Below are 19,301 nucleotides of genomic sequence, written 5' to 3'. Positions count from 1 at the left end.
GGCACCTGGCCCACTACTATATCTGTCCCCTGCAAGGAGGGCACAAGAGGGGTGTGTGCAGGCCAATTGCTATCTGGAGGGACCTAATAGCCATAGGTGACCAATGCCCACTACTGATGCTGACCTTGCTCTGTGTCCTCTATGTGAGTAAAGTGGTGTTTCCATTTAGTGCTTGACTGTGTTGGGTGTTCATTGGGACTCTGATATCAAAATGCAGTGGGCAGAAGTTTGTCATTCTCTCAACAGTCACAAAGACTGGTGCCTACCTTGAATGGTATGGAAAATAAAATCAAACAGCAAAATGCATGGGTTGACCTGGTACACATCTGTGGGAAGAGTGTCATTCCTTGTCTGTGTTCCAGGACTTTTCATTGTAACGATCACATTTCCTGGTAGACAAAGATTTCAAGATGATCCAGATCAAGGGTGAAAGAGAGACTATAGCTGTATTACTTTGCTGAGTCATATTTGAATAAACTATATCTAATAAGCAAAGGAAAAGAACATATACCATGGAGTCAACAATCATTCTGGAAAAGAGGTTTTGAAAACAAATGTGCTCATAAATTGCAGGAAGTCTCTTTCCAGTTATTTATACTATACAGCATCTCTGAAAACTAAGGTAGGTAAGATAACAACCTATAACTATTCTCAGACACTTTCTCAAGTGAGTTTGCAAAAATATTTAGGAAATTTATGAAAATTAACCTGTAGCTTGAAGGCTGTTTTTGTGTGTAGTTAAAATATCATTTTCTTGAAACTTTAAGTTCCAATGGGAAAAGAATGTAATTTGGATGATGGACCAAGTTGGGAATATTGGGTTAAAGAAGAAGGAATGATGTCACAGTGAAGCACACTTAATTCAGGAAAACAGAGTGCCTCGTTTCCCAGAATATTTGCTAGGGAAACGTGGAAAGAATAGGGGGGAGCTACCCACACAAATTCTGCTGGCTACACTTGATATTCTATTACCATGCCAAAAAGATGATTTATAACAATAATATTTAGTATTAGAAATGTATTTTTAATTAACTTTGATGATTCTAGGCAAAAAGAGAGAAACATATAATTTAAAAATTATTCCTACTTGGTCTTGGAAACTGCTCTGCAAATTAACACAAATGTTAGCATACCATATATGCTATTCTGCATTTTCTTTTTCTTTTTTTATATATTAAAGTTTATTGGGGGTGACAATGGTAGTAAAGTTACATAGGTTTCAGGTGTACAATTCTACAATACATCATCTATATATCACATTGTGTGTTCACCACCAAAAGTCAGTTCTCCTTTCATCACCATATATTTGATCCCATTTACCCTCATCCCCCCACCCCCTTACACTCTGGTAACCACTAAACTATGGTCCATGTCTATGAGTTTTTGTTCCTTCATTTGTTTTTCTTGTTCTTTTGTTGTTTTCAGTTTTATATCCCACATATCAGTGAAATCATATGGTTCTCTACTTTTTCTGTCTGACTTTTTTCGCTTAGCATAATAATCTCAAGATCCATCCATGTTGTCGCAAATGGTACTATATCATCTTTTCTTATGGCAGAACAGTATTCCATTGTGTATATATACCGCATCTTCTTTACCTAGTCATCTATCGAAGGGCACTTTGGTTGTTTCTACGTCTTGGCCACCATAAATAAAACTGCAATGACCATTGGAGCACATATATCTTTACAGATAAATGTTTTCAGTTTTTTGAGGGTATATACACAGGAGAGGGATTGCTGGGTCATATGGTAATTCTATTCTTAATTTTTTGAGGAACCTCCACACTGCCTTCCGTAGTGGCTGCACCAATCTGCATTCCCACCAAGTGTATGAGGGTTCCTTTTTCTCCACAGCCTCTCCAACACTTGTTATTATTTGTCTTGTTGATGATAGCCATTCTGACTGGAGTGAGGTGATATCTCATTGTGGTTGTTATTTGCATTTCTGTAATGATTACTGATGTTGAACATCTTTTCTTATGTCTATTGGCCATCTGTATGTCCTCTTTGGGGAAATGTCTATGCAGGTCCTCTGCCCATGTTTTAATTGGATTGTTTTTTTGTTGTTGTTGAGTTGTATGAGTTTCTTATATATTTTGGAGATTAGCCCCTTATTGGAGGCATTGTTTGCAAAAATCTTCTCCCATTTGGTTGGTTACCTCTTTATTTTGTCGATGGATTCTTTTGCTGTGCAAAAGCTTTTTAGTTTGATATAGTCCCATTCATTTATTTTAGCTTTTAATTCCCTTGCCTTTGAGGTCAAATTCATAAAATCCTCTTTGAACCCAAGGTCCATAAGTTTAGTACCTATGTTTTCTCCTATGCAGTTTATTTTTTCAGGTTTTATGTTTAGGTCTTTGATCCATTTTGAGTTAATTTTGGTACATGGTGACAGACAGCAGTCTAGTTTCATTCTTTTGCACATGGCTTTCCAATTCTCTCAACATCATTTATTGAAGAGGCTGTCTTTTCTCCATTGTATGTTTTTGACTCCTTTGTCAAAAATTATCTGTTCATATTTATGTGGGTTGATTTCTGGTTTTTCAATTTTATGCCATTGGTTTGTGTGCCTGTTTTTCTGTAAATACGATACTGTTTTGATTATTGTTGCTCTGTAGTACAAGCCAAAGTCAGGGAGTGTGATACCTCCAGCATTGTTCTTTTTTCTTAGGATTGCTTTGGCTATTCGGGGTCTTTTGTGGTTCCACATAAATGCATTTTCTTACGTTAAAATTTACCTGGGTAATTCATCTGTAACAGTTCATAGACAATACCCCATTCTTTTTGATGGCTGAAGAGAGTTTCGGAGTATTTGAATATATGGATTACCATAATTAATGAGAGACCTATTAGTGGAAATTTTGTTTATGTCAAACATTTTGCTCTCACAAACAATTCTGCATGAATATTCTTGTATGCATTCTATTTTGGCCATATGTATCTCGCAGCAAAATTTGTAGAAACAAAATGGCTTCATCAAAGTGTGTGTGCATTTTTACTTTTAGTAGATACTGCAAATTACTCTTCATGGAGGTTTTATTAATTAACATTTACACCAGTACTGTGTATTCATACTCTCATTAGCAAACCATGTTATCAGATTTGTTTATCATTGTACTGCTAGGTAAAAAAATGATATCTTAAGGTAGTTTTTCACTTCTGTGTGAGTGAGATTGAACATACTTTCATGTGTTTAAGAGACATTTGAATTTCTTTTCTGTAAACTATTTACACATAACTTTTGCCAATTTTTCTGATGGATAGTTCTTTTTTATTGATTTGTAGGGGCTCTATATGTTAGGGAAATTGATCGTATGCAATGAAAAGAGTTGCAATTTAAAAAAATATACTTCGCAGCTTGTGTTTTGGGTTTGTGTATGATATTGTGTTACTATACAGATTTTTAAAATTTTGCGTGGTTGCATTTATCAATAATTTACATTAGCATTTTATGGTTTCATTTTTTTTTCACATTTAAATCTTTGATCCATCTGGAATTAATTTTTTTCTGGATTCCACATTACATTTTATTAATTTTTTTTATTTTCCAATTACGGTTGACATACAATATTATATTAGTTTCAGGTGTACAACATAGTGATTAGACATTTATATAACTTACAAAGTGATCACTCTGATAAGTCTAGTACCCTCTGACACCGTACATATTTATTACAATATTATTGATTATATTCTGTATACTATACTTTACATCCCCATGACTATCTTTTTGGGTTTTTTTTTTAAAGATTTTTATTAAAAATATAGCTAACATATTATATTAGTTTCAGGGATATACCACAGTTATTCAACATTTACCCAAAGTAGTAATCACCATGATAAGTCCAGCAACCATCTGACATGGTACCACGCTATCACAATATTATTGACTATATTCCCCATGCTGTACATTACATCTCCATGGTTTATTTGTTTCATACCGGGAAATGAACCTCTTATTCCCCTTCACCTTTCTCCCCTTTTTAAATTTATCAATTACAGTTGACATTCAATTTTATTTTATATTAATTGCCGGTGTACAGCATCGTGGTTAGACATTTATATAATTTAAGAAGTGATCCCTCTGACTAGTCTAGTACCCACCTAGCACTATACATAGTTATTACCATATCATTGACTATATTTCTTATGCTTTACTTTATGTCCCCATGACTATTTTGTAACTACCAATCAGTACTTTTTAATTCGTTCACCTTTTTCACCCTGCCCCCAACCCCCTCCTTTATATCGCGCCAACAAATCTAGTATCCATCTGACACATGTATAGTTATTACATTATTGACTATAACTACTCTGTAGCAATCAATCTGTACTTCTTAATCCTTTCCCCTTTTTTCGCCCATCCCCCAAGGCCCTTCCCATCTGGCAACCATCAAAGTGTTCTCTGTATCTATAAGTTTGTTTCTGTTTTATTTGTTAATTTTGTTCTTAGATTCCACATATAAGTGATATCACATTGCATCTGTCTTTGTCTGACATATTCCACTCAGCACAATACCCTACACGTCCATCTATGCCCCCACAGATGGCAAGAACCCATTCCCTTCCATGGCTGAGCAATATTCCATTGTATATATGTACCACCTACTCTTTATTCTTTTATCCATTGACAGACACCCAGGCTGCCTCCACATCTTGGCCATTGTAAACAATGCCACAATGAACATATGGATGCACACGTCTCCTCGAATTAGCATTTTGGGTTTCTTCGGATAAATACCCTGAAGTGGATTTACTGGGTCCTTCACTGTCTCTTCTTATAGCATTTGTTTTAAAGTCTATTTTGTCTGGTATAGTGTTGCTATTTCAGCTTTTTCTTTTTTCATTTCCATTTTCATGAAATATCTTTTTCTCTCCCTTTACTTTCCATCTGTGTGTGTCTTTCAGTCTTGTTGGCAGCATATGTAAGTGTTTATTTTCTTATCCATTCAGCCCTCCTATGTCTTTTTTTTTCTCAAATTTATTTATTTGTTTTTTAATTAGTTTCAGGTGCACAAGACAAAGCAAAACTTAGACGTTTATCATTTATATCCCTCACACTGTGTGAACCCTCCTCCCCCTCCTATGTCTTTTGAGTGGATCATTTAATCCATTTACATTAAAAGTAATTGTTTATAGATATATAATTATTGACATTTTACTATTCATCTTTTAATCTTGTTCTTGTTCTTCTTCTTCTTCTTCCTCTTCTTCTTCTCCCTCCTCCTCCTCCTCCTCCTCCTCCTCCTCCTCCTCCTCCTCTTTTTTCTTCTTCTTCAAGAAATCCCTCTAACATTCCTTGTAATACTTGTTTAGTGGTGATGAATTCCTTTAGCTTTTTCTTGACTGGGAAGCTCTTTATTTGTCCTTTGATTTTAAATTGCTGGGGCGGAGTCCCAGCTGAGTCAGCAGGGAGGAGCAATGGAATTCACCAGGCCAATCAGATTCAGATTTGGCCTGTGGGTGCAGGCTCAACACAGGAAAGATGGCGCCCACCTGCTGGCTGCACAGGAAGAGAACTGCTTACGAGGAAAATGCTGACATCCTCCAGTCCTCCCACCAAGCCAAACATTTCATTCTGCACCCCCTATATGTCTCTGCGGCCCCCCTGAGTCACTGTCGCTTCACTGGAGCTGAAGATGAGTGCCTATGAGCGAGTGAGTTTTTGTGTGGGTTCTTTAATAGGATGTCTGGATTTCCCACAACTTTCCATCCCTCACAAATGGTTGGAATCCCCACTGTTTTTTACAGATGTTGGGGGTGGGATTCCTCTTCTTGGCAGCAGTACTCCAGGCTGGGGAGCCTGGTGTGGGGGCTGGGGTCCCTTGCTCCTCTGTGGAGAACCAATACAGCAGAGATATCCCTTGTGATTCTCAACTACCACGTGCAGGTGTGGAGCCTGTTCCACATCTCCACCCCTCCTACCAGTCTCAACATGGCTTCTACTTTAAAGTTTTAGTTATAGGACTTTTGTTTGGCTAGACTTCAGATGGTTCTCCAGGTTGATTGTTGTATTTTAGTTGTAATTTTAATTTGTTTGTGGAAGGATGCAGGCACAGTGTTCATCTACTCCACCATCTTGGATTTCTCCACCCCCATGACTATTTTGTAGCTACCAGTATGGACCGCTTAATCCCTTTCCCCACTTCCCCCATTCCCGCCAAAGCCCTCCCATCTTTCAACCATCAAAAGTTTCTTTGTATGTATGAGTTTGTTTCTGTTTTGTTTGTCCATTTCTTTTGTTTTTTAGATTCCACATATAAACTAAGTCATATGATATTTGTCATTCTCTGTCTGACTTATTTCACTCAGCCTCATACCTTCTAGGTCTATTCATGTTGTTGCAGGTAGCAAGATTTCATTATTTTTCTGTGGCTGAGTAACGTTCCATTGTATATCTGTACCACATTTTCTTTATCCATTCATCTACTGATGGACACTTAGGTTGCCTTCATATCTTGGCTATTATAAATAATGTTGCAATGAACATATGGATGCATATGTCTTTTTGAATTAGTGTTTTGGGTTTCTTTAGATAAATACCCAGAAGTAGAATTACTGGGTCCTTCTTTGTCTCTTGTTATAGAATTTTTTAAAGTCTATTTTGTCTGGTATAAGTGTTGCTACAGCAGCTTTTTTGTTGTTGTTTTTCATTTCCATCTTCATGAAATGTCTTTTTCTATCCCTTTACTTTCAGTCTGTGTATGTGTTTCGATCTGAAGTGAGTCTCATGTAAGCAGCATCTGTAAAGGTCTTGTTTTTTAATCCATTCAGCCACCCTATGTCTTTGATTGGAGCATTTAATCCATTTACATTGAAAATAATTTTTGATAGATATGTAGTTAGTGCCATTTTATTATTCATATATATATTTTTATTTCTCCTTCTTCTTCAAGAAGTCCCTCTAAGATTTCTTGTAATAATACTTGTTTGGTGGTTACGAACTCCTTTAGTGTTTTCTTGTTTGGGAAGCTCTTTATCTCGCCTTCAGTTTTAAATGATAGATTTGTTGGGTAGAGTAATCTTGGTGGTAGGTTCTTACTTTTCACCATGTTAAATATTTAGTGCCAATCCCTCTGGCCTGCAAAGTTTCTGTTGAGAAATCAGCTGACAGTCTTATTGGGGCTCCCTTATAAGTTACAAGTTGTCTTTCTCTTGCTACTTTTAGGATTCTCTCTTTGTCTTTAACCTTTGCCATTTTAATTATAATATGTCTTAGTGTGGGACTGTTTGGGTTCATCTTGTTTGGTACTCTCTTTGCTTCCTGGACTGTGTGTATATTTTGTTTGCTAGGTTAGAAAAGTAGTCAGTCATTATTTCTTCAAAGAGGTTTTCAATTCCTTGCTCTCTCTTCTTCTGGTACCCCAGTGATGAAAATGTTGGTACACTTAATGTTGTCCCAGAGCCCCCTTAAACTATTATCATTTTTTTGGATTCTTTTTTCTTTTTGTTGTTCTCATTGGGTGTTTTCTGCTACCTCATCTTCCAATTGCTGATTTGAATGTCTGCTTTATCTAATCTACTGTTCAATCCTTCTAATGTATTCTTTATTTTAGTTATTGTAGTCTTCATTTCTGACTGGCTCTTTTTTGTTTTCTATCTATAGTTTTTTGTTTCCTATCTCTTTGTTGAAGTTCACATTGAGATCATTGAGCATCCTTATAACCAGTGTTTTAAACTCTGCATCTGTGGTTACCGACTATTTTTCAAAACCTCTCACCTTCCCCTTATCCCCACCCCCCCGCCCCTCTAGCAACCCTCTGTTTTTCCTCCATGTTTCCAAAACTGTCTCTGATTAGTTCATTCACTTATTCTTGCATCTGATAGATTTCTTGTCTTCAATCTGTTTGGTTCTTTTTTCTGGAGTGTTGTTCTGTTCCTTTGTTTTGGACATGTTTCTTTGTATCCCCATTTTGGTTGCCTCCCATTGTTTGATTCCCTGTCTTAGGTAGAGATGTTACATCTCCCAGTCTTAGTAGAGTAGCCTTATGTAGTAGGTGTCCTATGGGGCCCCACAGTGCAATCTCCCTGGTCACCTGAGCAGGGTGCTCTAGGTGTGTTCATTGCATAAGTTGTGTGTACCCTCCTGTTGTAGTTGAGACTTAATTGCTGTTTGCATGTCAATAGGAGAAACTGACCTTCAGGCTGATTGTTTGTGAGGACTGGCCATGACTATAGTGGTAGAGCTGTTGTGCTGAGGTTTACACTACAGAGCAAGGTTCTGGTGTCTGTCCAGTCTGCCCTTTGGGTGTGTTGTCTATGGAGGTGGCCTTGTGGTGCTCTGGCAGAGTCCAAAGCCATGGGGCATGCCAGCCCCAGAGCCCTCTCGGAGGGGACCTCCCATAGAATAAGTTCAGCTGCAGCCTGAGCCCTGCCCAGGGACACCTAGCAGGAGCCACAAAGTGATCCACAGATGTCGCCCACACATTCCGGGCTTGGAGGTACCTGAGAGAGACAAAGCTCTTAATTGAGGCCAGCTGCTACTAGTGCCAGGCTTTGGGCTACTCAGCACATGGTACAGGGCACACCGAGGCCAGATTTTGCTTGTTTGTGAACCTTTAAGAGATTTTACTGTGTTTCCCCGAAAATAAGACCTAACTGGAAAATAAGCCCTAGTATGATTTTTCAGGATGACATCCCCTGAACATAACCCCTAATGCATCTTTTGGAGCAAAAATTAATATAAGAACTGGTCTTATTTTCAGGGAAACACGGTAGGCAACTCTGTGGCATGAGCCAAGACAAGATGTTTGTATGGAAAAGGCACTGGAAGCAGCTTGGGTGAGACCACAAGTTGGGTGGGACAGCATTGCAGGGAATCACCAGAGCAAGGCGAACAGTTAGCCAGGTTGATGGAGACTTAGTTATAGTGGCCTCCTGTGTCTGCACACTGCAGGGGGTTGGGAGTAGGGCTCAACAAAGAAATAATGGCTTCTGTCATCACTTTTGTGTGGGAGAAAGCTGCTCCTCCAGCCCTCATCCTGGAGCCAGACAGCTTAGTTCCTCCCTATATGTCCCTGTTGCCTTTCAAGCTGCTGCCCTAGCGCTGCAGCTCAGAACAAGTGAGTCCATCAGTGAGTAAGTCCATGCATGAGCCCTTTAGGAGCAATGCTTGGGTCTCCAGCTAGCCATTGTCTCACTCAGCCATAATCTTTGCTGAGTTTCACAGTGTAGAAGTTGGGGGGACTTCTCTTCCTGGCACTGGAATCCTGGGCTGTGGAGCCTGGTGTGGGCTGAGATCCCTTGCTCCTCAGGGGTGACCTCTGCCACCATGCTGTCCCCCCTGATTTTTAAGCACCACACGTGAGTGTGGGACCAGCCCATTCTGCGTCTCTGCCCTTCCTACCAGTCTTGAGGTGGCTTCTTCTGAATGTCCTTAGTTGTAGGACTTCTGTTCAGCTAAACTTCAGGCATTTCTCAAGGATGGTTGTTCTGTAGTTTAGTTGTAATTTTGAGGTGGTCATGGGTGGAGGTGAACGTGCAATGTTTACCTGCTCCACCATCTTGACTAGAAGTTCCATCTGGAATTAATCGTACTTGAGGTTGGTATCTAATTTAATTAATTTCCTATTGTAATACTGTTATCTCAATGATTATTGAATAAACAACTGTTTCACCACTGATCCAAATGGTATTTATAATAGACTAACCTCTTATATCTACTGTAGTCTACTGCTAGCATTTCTTTAATATTTCTGTGGTATTTTCTATTATATTTCATTTCTTTGTCTATACATGAATTAAAATCAAGCTGTGTGTAGGCAGAATAGTGCCCTCCCCAATGATGTCCACATCTTATTCCTTGGTACTTATGAATATATCATCTTACATCATAAAAGAGATTTTGCAAATATGATAAGGTAAAAACCTTGAGAAGGGGAGATTTTCTTAGATTATGTGGATGGGCAAAATCTAATCACATGTGCCCTTATATATCAGAGAAACTTTTCCATCTGCATTCAGAGTAAGAGGTAGACCTGACTACAGAAAAATGATCAGAGAAATACAATATTGTTGGCTTTGATGATAGAGGCAGGAGACTAGAAGCCATGGAAAGTGATGACTTCTAGAAGATGAAAAAGATAAAAATTGAATTCTTCCCCAGAGCCTCTAGAAAGGAAGGAGAGCAGCCCTGCCCACATCTTGATTTTAGTTCAGGAAGATCCATTTTGGACCTCTGACTTCCAGAAATATAAGATAATAAATTTGTGCTGTTTGAGTGATAATTTATTGTAGAAGCAATAGGAAACTAATACATGTGATATTTTAATGTTTTAATATCAGGTAAAGCTAGTTTATCCCTGCCCCATAACTTTTTAAAGTTTGGTTAACGTTGGTCACCATACTCATACATAGTCACATTTTTTTTTCTCATAATGAAAACGTTTAAGATTTACTCTCAGCAGTTTTCAAATATGTGATCTAGTATTATTAACTATAGTCACCATACTGTACATTACATTCCCATGACTTGTATATTTTATAACTATATTTATACCTTTTGACCCCCTTCACCCATTTTGCCCACCCCCTACCTCTCTCCTTTGGCAACCACCAATCTGTTCTTTGTATCTGTGAGATATATATCTGTGAGATGTATATGTATATATGTATACATATATATATGTATATATATATATATATATATATATATATATAATCTATTGATATAGATCTATATGTAGATCTATATTGACATAGATTTTTGTATAGATCTATATAATGATCTATATAATGCCCTCATGTTCTATATATGTTGTTGCAAATGACAAGATTTCATTTTTATCTAAGGCTGAATAATATTACATTGTATATTTATACCACATTTTCTTTATCCATTCATTCACATATAGACACTTAAGTTGTTTCCATCTTGGCTCATATAAATAATATGACAATGAACATGGGAGGGCATATATCTTTTTGAGCTAGTGTTTTTATTTTCTTTGGATAAATACCCAGAAGTGGACTTGCTGGATCATACAGTAGTTCTACTTTTCATTTTTTTGAGGAACCACCATACTGTTTTCCACAGTGGCTGCACCAATTTACATTCTCACCAACAGTGCACAAGGCATTCCTTTTTCTTCACATCCTCACCAACACTAGTCATTTCTTGTCTTTTTGATAATAGCCATTCTAACAGGTATGAGGTCATATCTCATTGTGGTTTCAATTTGCATTTTCCTGATGATTAGTGATGCTGAGCATCTTTTCATGTACAGTATTCCCCTCTTATCCACAAAAGATATGTTCCAAGACTCCCAGTGGATACCTGAAACCATGAATAGTGGATAACGCTATATATATATTATGTTTTTTTCTATATGTACATACTCATGATAAAGTTTAGTTTATAAATTAGGCACAGTTAGAGATTAACAACAATAATTGTTGTTAAACAATAATAAATTAAAAATAACAATAAATAAATAATAAATAATAAATAACAATAAATAAAAATAACAATAATAAAACAGAACAATTATAACAATATATTTTAATGAAAGTTGTATGAATATGTTCTCTCATTCTCTCTCTCTCTCCCTCTCTCTCTCTCTCTCTCTCTCTCTCTCTCTCTCTCTCTATCTATCTCTGTCTTAAAATATCTTATTGCACCATACTCACCTTTTCACTTAAAGAAAGCGCTTTATGACTTCTCTTTGGCCTATCTGAACTGCCAGCATCACTATTCTTGTGCTTTGGAGCCATTATTAAGTAAAATAGGGTTACTTGAATACATGCACTGTCATACCCCAATAGTACATCTGATAACCAAGATGGCTATTAAGTGACTAATGAGTGGGGTAATATGTACAGAGGGATACAGTGGACATAGAGATGATTCGTGGTCTGGATGGTGCAAGATTTCATCATGCTACTAAAAATGGTACACAATTTAAAACTTATGAACTATTTATTTCTGGAATTTCCTATTTAATATGTTCAGAGCACAGATGACTACAGGTAACTGAAGCTGTGGAAAGTGAAACTGGATAAGAGAAGACTACTGTACCTGTTGGCCATCTGTATGTCTTCTTTGTAGAAAATGTTTATTCAGATCTGCTGCCCACTTTTTGATCAAATTGTTTGATTTTTGGCTGTTGATTTATATGAGTTCTTTATATGTTTTGGATATTAACCCCTTGTTAGGTATATGATTTGCAAATATCTTCTCCCGTTCAGTAGATTGCTTTTCATTTTGTTGATAGTTTCCTTTCCTGTATAGAAGCTTTTAAATTTGATGACTTGTTTATTTTTGCTTTTGTTATCTTTGCTTTTGGTAACAGATCCAAAAAAATCACTGCCAAGACCAATGTCAAGGAGCTTACCCCCTATTTTTTCTCCTAGGAGTTTTATGTTTCAGGTCTTACATTCAAGTCTTTAATCCATTTTGAGTTAAATTTTGTATATGGTATAAGATTGTGGTCCAGTTTTCTGAACACCATGAAGAGACTGTCCTTTTCCCAGTATATATTCTTGGATCCTTTGTCATAAATTAATTGACCACATACATATAAGAGTTTATTTCTGAACTCTGAATTCTGCTCCATTGATTCGTGTGTCTGTTTTTATGCCAATACCATATTGTTTTGATTGCTATAGGTTTGTTACACAGTTTGAAATCAGGCAGTGTGATGCCTCTAGCTTTGTTCTTTGTTCTTAGAATTGTTTTGGCTACTCAGTGCCTTTTGTGGTTCCATACAAATTTTAGGATTGTTCCATTTCTGTGAAAAATGTCATTGGAATTTTGATAGGTATTGCATTATATCTGTAGATTATTTTGCATAGTATGAACATTTTAATAATATTAATTCTTCCAATCCATGAGCATGGAATATCTTTCCATTTATTTATGTCTTCTTAAATTTCATTAATGTGTTATAGTTTTTAGTGTATAGGTCTTTCTTACCTCCTTGGTTTATTTATTCCTAGATATCTTTTCTTTTCGATGCAATTATAAATGGGATTGTTTTCTTAATTTCTCTTTCTGATACTTTGTTATTAGTGTATAGAAATATAACAGATTTTTGTATATTGATTTTTGTATCCTATAACCTTACTGAATCCATTTATTAGTTCTAACAATAACTAATATGCTCATAACTACTTTTTCCTCTGAATCGTCCTGGCTAGTCTTATTTTTCCATATGAGTTTTAGAATCAGCTTTTTCTACTTCACTTCTTCCTCTCCTTTAAAATCCTGCTGGTATTTTGAAATGGGATTTCATTAAGTTTACGTATTAACTTGAGGAAATGCTGTCTTTATGATTTTTTATCTTCTCGCCCAAAACCATGGTGTGCGTTTTCTTTTGTTCAGGTCTTTTTCTGCTTTCTCTCTCAATAGAATTATAAACATCTTATTACGTAGATCTTACCACTTTTATTTTAAAGATTATTTCTAGATATTTTCTCTTTTACTTGTTATTTAACTGTGAGCTTTCCTTCAATATATCTTCTAGCAATTTTGTTTGACGGCTAATGATTTTTAAATTAATTTTGTATGCACATTCACTATGTGAATTATTGTATGAAATAATATTTTGTTGATTCTTTTTTCCCCTCCAGATGAATAACTATAACTCCTGAAAATAAGGTAATTTTGCCTCTTCTTTTCTAATTTTAATATTTCTAGTATACTATATTTCTCTTTACTGGTTCCCCCAGAACTATGTGAGAAAAAGTGGTAAAAGTACACCTCCTTTTCTTTTTCCTAAAATTTAATTGGGGGATAGTTTTTGCATTTCACAAATATGCTACCTTTTGGGTAGATATTTGTATATTTTTTTATCATGTTAAAAATGACTTATTTGAAGGAGATGATCAGCTGTATATCAAAATATGTTTCTCTTTTGGGACATATAGAGGTAGACTATGTATCCCAACCTCATCTGCAGTTAGATTTCGCCATGTTGCTAAATTCTCTCCAAGGGACTGTAGGTGAAAGTTATGTATTACTTTCATGCTTAGGCTATATTAATTTAAACAATTCTCAACAATTTTTCAAACTCTGCCACCTTCTAGCTGGCTGGATACAGACACTGATAAAGTCTAGTGGACTGCAGAGGCACAAGATGAGAGGGGTCTGGGTCTTTTTGTCATCGTGTGGAGAAGCAGATCAAAAACATCCATCCTATGCTATTACACGAATTATAAATAAGCTTTTATTGTAATATGTCATTATCATTTGGGTACACTTATTATAGCAGTGTAGTCTACCCTAATTACTAAATCTTGTATTTTTGTTTTTTTGACTAGTTTTCTTTCTGTCGAAAATAGGTGTTAAATTAGATGGAATTCCTTTTCAGCATATATAAAATAATCAATTTTTTTGTTGTATTAATATATTAATCTTTATGGATATGCTTTCTAATATAAAAACTCATTTGTATTTCTGGAATACTCCTCAGTTGGCCATTGTATATTACTCTTTTAATACGTTATGGATTCTGTCTACTAATAGTTTATTTTGAATTTTTGCATTGGTATTCATAAATGAGAGTAGCTAGTAATTTTCTTTTGTTGTTCTTGTCAGGTTTTAGTATCACTGAGTTCTAAGATGGTCCTGCATCCTGGTATTCTTGCTCTTGTGAAATTCCCATTTCTGAATAAGGTTGAGTTTATTGACTTGTTTCTATTGAACAGAACAGGGCAATGGCCATGGGGTGTCACTTCTTCCAAGATTAGGTTCTAAAAAGACTGTGGCTTCTACCTTGTACATTCTCTCTTGCTCTCTCTCTTATTGCTCATATTGGGAGAAGCCAGCTGCCCTGTCATGAGGGAGCTCTGTGGAGAAGCCAACATGCATGAGCTTGGAAGTAGATCTTCTGAGGCCCACCAAAACCCAGGTGAATAAGCTTGGCAATAGATCCACCTCTAGCTGAACCTCAAGCAAACACTTTTTTTATAAATAAAATTTATTGGGGTGACAGTGGTTAGTAAAATTACATAGGCTTCAAGTGTACAATTCTGTAATATATCATCTATATATCACATTGTGTGTTCACCACCCAGAGTCAGGTCTCCTTCTATCACCATATATTTGACCCCTTTACCCTCTTGAACTGTCCCCTCTCCCCCTTACCCCCTGGTAACCACTAAACTGTTGTATGTATCTATGAGTTTTTGTTTATTTGTTGTCTTGTTCCTTTGTTGCTTTCAGTTTTATATCCCACATATGAGTGAAGTCAGATGGTTATCAACTTTTTCTGTCTGACTTATTTCGCTTAGCATAGTGATAGATGTGACATTGTTCCTCTGGCTGCTTTCAAGAGTTTGTCTTTAGTTTTCAGAAGTTTAATTATAATATGTTTTGACATGACTTTTCTTGGGTTTACTCTACTTGCCGTTTGTTCATTTTCTTGAGTCTGTAGGTGTATGACTTTCATGAAATTTGTGAGGATTTCAGCCATTATTTCTTTGAATACCCTTTGAGCAATCTCTCTTTCTCTTATCCTTCTGTAAACTTGAGGACACAAATGTTCAAGCTTTTGTTGTATTGCCCCACAAGTTCTGAAGTCAGTGTTCATTTTTCTTCAGCCTATTTTCTCTCTTTTGTTTAGATGGGTACATTCTATTGATCTGTCCTCCAGTTCACTGACTTTATCCTCTATCATCTCTACTATTGAATTTATCTGATGAGTTATTTCTGTCATTGTATTTTTTCAGTTCTATAATTCTCATTTGATTCTTTATTATCCCTTAAATTTCCTTGTTAAGACTTTCTGTTCTTTTACATATTTAAAGATAATTTGTAAATGTTTGTAGAAGCATTTTTATGACAAATGTTTTAAAATCCTTGTCAGATCATTCGAACACCTTACTTTTCCTAGTGTTAACATCAGTTGTCCTTTGTCATTCAACTTGTGAATCTCCTGATTCTTGGTGTCATTGGTTACTTTTTATTGTCTCCTAGACATTTTGGCTATTATGTTAGGAGATATTGGTTCCTATTTAAATCTTTTATTTTGGGCAGTCACCCTGTTTAGATATAGCATCACAGGTCCTGGCCTATATTTTGGGCTGTGGTTTCGATGATAATTTAATTTCCAGAGTCTTGGGGTGTTATTTTAGTCTTCTTGGTTGATCTGGTGCTGCTGGGGCTCCCACTGGTCTCTGCTGGTGCTGTCTAAAGGGACAGAAGATGCTTCCATAGGCTGAGCTCCTGGGCACCTCAAGGTGGGGAAAGGGAGTCTCTGGCCTATGGGATGAGAAGGCTTACTGCTGAGCACTGTGGTGGTGTGATATACTCGCTGAGTGTCTGGCCACCCAATGCCTCTTTGTAGGAGAAGGGAGTGTCAGGCATGGTGTGGAAGGAACCAGCTGCCCTGATTGCTTATTGTCAGCAGGGCTTCCTTTGAATCCCTGTTGCCTAAGCTGTTAGGCTTGCTTGGTGCTTTTGTGGGAATGCTGTTCCTTCTGGTAGAGTAATGAGACTATCGGGACTGCCTTCTGTTTCTAGGTTGGGAGTATGGAAATACAGAACATGAGTCATCTTCTTCTTGGGTGGAGAAGGGCCTGGCTGTAAGGTGCTTTGCCTTGATGTTGTTATTCCAGTACTGGGGTTCCTCACCAGTTCATCTTCCCTTTCTACCCCTCCAGAATTCTTCCAGACAAACAGTAGAGCTCTGTTCCCTTTTGGTTGGGTGAGGCCATGTGACTAGATCTAGCCAATGAGTTGTGAATGGACTTGCTCATGGAAACTCTCCAGAACTCTATTTCCCTCTCTGAAAGTTCAAGATGGAACTTCTCCATAAGCCTGGATCTCTGGGAAACAGCAATCAGCAGATGAGCCCAACTCCCTCCCCCCACCCATAGGCACTAAGTGTAACCAAAGAATAACCTGTGTTTTTTAAGCCACTGAGGTTTGGGGCTGTTAGCAACTGTAGCTCCACTTAGCCCATCCTGTCACATAATATTAAATAACATTTTCAAGACGGGCATATAGTTAATATATATTTTTAAAGCCTTATATATTTGTAAATGTCTTTCTCATATGAATGACAAATTAGCTGGGGAAGAATATGTTTGAAGGTCTCTCTTTTCCCTCCAAAATTTTGTGTTTCTCTACTCTCTTCTGATATTTACTGTTACACAGAAGAAATATTAGGCTAACCTTTGTAAACTATTGTTTTTTTCTCTGAATTAATTCCTGTAACAATTCTTCTTCAATATGATAATGTTTTTTAAAGACAGAATATCTAGGTTTAGGCTTCAGAATTCTTTGTTCTTGTTGTTTGGCCTGGAATATAATGAATCTTTTCAACATGCGTGCTCAGGTCTTTCTGTGTCACATAACTGTTTTTGTACTCTTTGATTATCACTTCATTCACTTATTTATCCACTCATTTAGCATGCATATATTGAGCACCTCTGTGTGGCAGGAACTGTGCTGGGTGCTGAGGATGTTATATGTTTTTTTTAATTTTGAAATATTTTAACAGCTTTATTGAGATATAACTTACATGTAAAATCCACTTATTTTAAATGTACAACTCAATGATTTTCAGTGAATTTATAGAATTCTGCAACCACTTTACAATCCAGTGATAGAACATTTGCATCTCAAGAAGAAAAATCTCTTGTGCCAATTTGCAGTCACTTCCCATTCCCATCCATCCCTCGCCCTGGGCAACCAGGATTCTAATTTCTGTCTCTATAGATTTAACTTTGCTGAACTTTTATCTAGACGGGATCATATAATATGTGATCTTTTGCACCTGATTTCTTTCACTTAGCATAATGTTACCAATGTTCATTCATTTTGTAGCATGTGTCAGTCTTTCATTTCTTTTTATGACCAAAGAAATTCTATTCTATGGATATGCCACATAAAATGTGTGGATTTTCCTATTTTCAACCTTTTTGTATCATGTAATGGCCACATTCCTTTATTTACATATTCCTTTATCTACAGTGTAGAAGACAACTTTTCAGAGGTCTACTGGTTCAATTTACTGTTTCTAGCTGTCATTCTTTTATGACCTTGTTGCTTTTTTTGAGGGTGCATCTTTTCCTATTCATTGTTTCCTCAATACTAAGAACTGATAGATTATACTAAAACCTGAAGTTTCCACACAGCAAAAAGTTAGATAATTTTTTCCTCTCCTTGTCCCTGATTGGAAGCATAAAAATGTGTACATTAATCTTCCACTTACTTATTGTACAATTTTCCCCTGTTAGTTGTGTTTGCTGAATGGATGTAGGAACATAGGCAGGAAAAAGAGACGTGGGATGTTTCTCTGGCTTCTTCAGAAGTCTGGGTCTATGTAGTAAAGAAATAGTTGTAGAATTTTTCAAGTTCATTCTAAATTTGGGTCCAGAATCACAGGGCAGGTAGTGGAAGAAGTATGGCATGTATTTAACATTTTTTTTTTTTTTAGTTAGACTTTGTTTTACAAGATGTCTGGGTATGCTTTCATTTAATAAATGATGATTCTCAGGTCAGCACTTTTCTATTCCCTTCTGCTGTTTCATGGGAAAGGTAGCAAACCTTTTCATCACCAGGGAAATTACATATTTTTACTCTTTTGGGTTCCATATTTTGAAATATTTTTCTCCTATCAAACTAAACTTTTAAGGAATAATTAATTTCCTCCAATAATTGGTTCACCAGCATCACATATGATGTCAGAGCTTCTGATAAGTATGAGACAATCAGGATTATTCAATGAATTGATAAAATTCAAAATCAAAGAAAGCAGACTGCTCATTGCAGCCTTTGTAAGAAATGTAAAATTTCCATTAGGCTTTTTGAAACATCAACATTATCAGAATACCCTGTTTTTAACTTTGTGAAGGCCTAACAGTCTGGGGATCTCATGGTTGGGAATTGCTGCATCTAAGGATTTGAAGGGGCAGAAATTGGGCAAAGGCTGGGCTGGCCAGCATAGAGAAACAGCAAGCACCCAGTGTTGGTTATATTTAAGAGACTAGGGTCCTCACTTTAAGCTACATTAGTACCACACAGGGCATCCTGGTCTGACAGATAAAGGCAGATTATCAGCTAACTGTGGAGAGCAACATCATGACTTTGTTTTAAGTTCAGCATTTATCTTTAAGAAATACGTATGTGTTCAATAGATATGTATATATGAGTGTGTGCACACATGTATGTGCTCACACACTCACACACAGCCTCTGAATTAGTTACAATAAAACCTGCATCAGTGAAGAGGTACTCATGGAGTGCCTTCAATAAAAAAGTCACTGTGTGTTATGCGATAACATTGAACAGACTCCAGACAGCCTCTTATCTTAGATATACAACAACGTAGCATAACTCAAGCCTAAAGGAGA

This window comes from Rhinolophus sinicus, chromosome 4, assembly GCF_057876585.1.
Source record: "Rhinolophus sinicus isolate RSI-liver-muscle chromosome 4, RSI-T2T, whole genome shotgun sequence".
Lineage (NCBI taxonomy): Eukaryota > Metazoa > Chordata > Mammalia > Chiroptera > Rhinolophidae > Rhinolophus > Rhinolophus sinicus.
The sequence above is the reverse complement of the archived record's forward strand: the minus strand, read 5'-3'. Positions refer to the sequence as shown.